The 3,153-nt window shown below is 31.9% G+C and overlaps 1 non-coding gene across 1 annotated transcript; it reads right to left on the bottom strand.

The window, feature by feature from the left end:
- Nucleotides 1–557: 557 nt before the first annotated feature.
- TRNAD-GUC (transfer RNA aspartic acid (anticodon GUC)) lies at nucleotides 558–629 on the bottom strand. The gene has a single exon. It is a non-coding gene; the product is annotated as a tRNA-Asp (tRNA).
- Between the last annotated feature and the right edge of the window lie 2,524 nt (nucleotides 630–3,153).

Genomic DNA, 3,153 nt, shown 5'->3' with positions numbered 1-3,153 from the left:
TTTCTTTTTAATTTGGTTGTTTAAAAATTAAAATATTGTTAAAAAATAGTAAATAATTAAATTGAAAAATTATTAAAAATTTGTTAACAAAATTAAGTATATATTTTTTTAAATACATAATAATGAAATTTAAGTTTTCTTTTGATGTAGAAATAATTTAAAATATATATCAAAATTATGTGATAATAAAAATAGAAATAAACTAAAGACCCTATTGTACCTTTATAATTAAGATATAACAAAAATAAAATAATTCAAATATTTAAAAAATATAAGAATTTATTAATTGCAAAATCCCGGGCTATTTAAATAATTTCAGAGGGGGGTTTTTGCTAGTTTATTTATCATAGAGGGATGTTCGCTATTTAGAGATTACACAGGGGTACTTTTTGCAGTTTACTCCCAAATTAAATCATCTATTCTCAATTGGTAAGATTTTGCAAAGGGTTTACTCCCAAATTAAATCATCTATTCTCAATTGGTAAGATTTTGCAAAGGGTTATGTAATAATTAATAATGCGGAGTTAATACTTATTCGAAAATCTTGCAAAAATTATCGCCGTTGCCGGGGATCGAACCCGGGTCACCCGCGTGACAGGCGGGAATACTTACCACTATACTACAACGACTTGATGTACAATCAAGGAAATATTTATATTTTAATTCATGTTCCAGCGGAATTGCATCTACCAAAACAAAATATTTATACACGAGTTATATTTCAAAATTGTTAATAATATCGTCTCCATCTCTCAAACAATTTACTTTTCAAAAATCAAGATCTTACCGATCTAATTTTAAGAGTTTGTAGGTTAGTTTTACGAACTTATGGTTTAACCAAACTAGGAATGATAATATATGCTTGTCCCGTTGGGTATCCGCTCGCGAATTTAGAGGATATTACGCGCCCGAATCAACAAAGGGAGATATTTATCAGTGTTCTAAAAATCGGCCGAGGCGGCCGATTAATCGGTCTCCGAGGCGGAGGCGGTCCAAAACCTTTACGATTTTAGTGTAAAGGTTTGAAAAATCGGTTTTTTGCCTGTGAGGCGGTTTTAGGCAGTCTGAGGCTGTCCGAGGCGGTCAAACCTTTAAGGCGGGTCAAACTCGGTGGCAAAAATCGGTTAAAAATCATTTTTTTTTCCTTCTTATAATTAAATAAAAGTTTGATTTTAATAAAAGAAAATATGAGTTTATGCCTTATTTTGTTTATGTTAATTGTTATTGTTAAAGAACTAATGATGTATGCCAGAAATGTTCAAGAATAAATGTAAATTCAAAAAACTTATTTTTTTATTTATATTTTATAAGAATATTTATGTATTATGATCTTATGATTATTAAACTTTTATTATGTTATTAGGATATATACATGATGGAGATATAACTATATTTAAATATCTTCTTATATATGTTTGGAGTATTTATAAATAATATTTAGAAATATATTATATTAAATTTTAAAAACCGATTTATTTCCGATTTATCACCGCCGCACCGATTAATCGTGAGTCGGTGTCTGACCGACTTGAACCCGATTACCGCTTTTTACAACCTCAATATTTATACTTGTAGTTGGTATGGGGCGGGGATGGGTTATGTTAATACCCTTCCCACAGTCGCACACCCCTCAAACAGCTTGGACATAATTAGAATTAGTTTTCATTTTTGAAAGAAAGTTGATTTTTATAAAATTATTAATCCCAACCAATCCAATCCGTCCAAACCAACCATGATTGAACATGTCCAATTTTTTCAATTTTGTTTTGCTTTCCAAAATAAATGATTTTTTTTCCAAGGTGTTAATTTTGACTCAATATGTTCGATTTCGAACAATAATTACTAGGAAAAATTAAAAAGACCCCCCACCCCCAATCTAAGAAATGTAGTTAGGGAAAACCCCCTCTAAAAAATAATTAGAGAAAACCTCATGAGCTAATACTCTACCCACATGCTATTTTCATAATTCCAAATTTCCATTAGTTGTCCAATGTACTCTTTCAAAATCCTAATCTCATTTTTCATTTATCCCGTCGCCTTTCTCGTTTCTTTCTCCTCTCTTCTCTTCTCTGTTTTTTTTCCTCTCTCTTTACTCCGGCAATATCCTTGACATTGGTCACGAGGGCCGCCGCTTCCACCCACAAGGAGAAGAAGAATCAATCGAAGAGGAAGAGCAAGCGTGGTGGGGACCACGTCCTTCGGTTCCAGCAAGTCGGTCCGGTCCGAGGGGGGGGGGGGGGGGGGGGGGGGGGGGAACCACCCACCGTTGGTTAAAGTTTCCTAGAGTTTTGTTAAGATTAGATTGTCGTGTTACTTTATATCGACAGTAGAGAGTGGTGGTGCATAGGCGGCGGGGAGTGGTGGTGCAGCAGGCGGCGAAGGCGATAATCTATCGAAGTGGGGTGGTGATGGTGTGATGTGGCGGCGGTGCGGTGATGATGGAGAGCAGATCTAAGATTTATTGGTAGATTAGGCGGATGACGGTGCGGCTAGAGAAATTTGCGCAGGTTGGAACCTCAATCGATTATGCTTCATCATAGTTGATTAAGTTAATCGACTATGCTCTGATAGTCAATTAAAGTGTTAATGAACTATTTTGGTAGCCGATTAAGGTTACTCGATTTTGTTTTTTAATTCATTTTAAATTTTTGTGTATTGGTTCCAATTTGTACAAATCAATTATAATTTATGCATATTATTTGTTTTTTAAAAAGAGTTGATTTTCATTTTTATGTAGTTGTATTTTTTTTAGTAATCAGTTTCTTAATCGACTATGCTTCATCATAGTTGAATAATATGTTTCATAGTCGATTAATATACATGATAGAGAAAAAAAGTTAAATAAGGAAAAAAATTAAAATAATAATAATAATAATAATAATAATAATAATAATAATAATAATAATAATAATAATAATAATAATAATAATAATAATAATAATAATAATAATAATAATAATAATAATAATAATAATAATAATTAAAAAATATTTTTTTTGAAAAAAGCTGATGGGCGGTGATAGTGCTGATGAGGTGGCATGAGCATAATTGAAAATAATTGATGGCTAAAATTAGGAGCGGTTTTTTCTCAAATAATATCAAAGAGCCCCAAATTATAATTAACTAGCGAAGCTCTATGAATGTAATTGCGCT

This window comes from Erythranthe guttata, chromosome 9, assembly GCF_056151865.1.
Source record: "Erythranthe guttata isolate IM_541 chromosome 9, IM_541, whole genome shotgun sequence".
NCBI lineage: Eukaryota > Viridiplantae > Streptophyta > Magnoliopsida > Lamiales > Phrymaceae > Erythranthe > Erythranthe guttata.
This window is presented reverse-complemented; position numbering and strand designations above follow the sequence as displayed.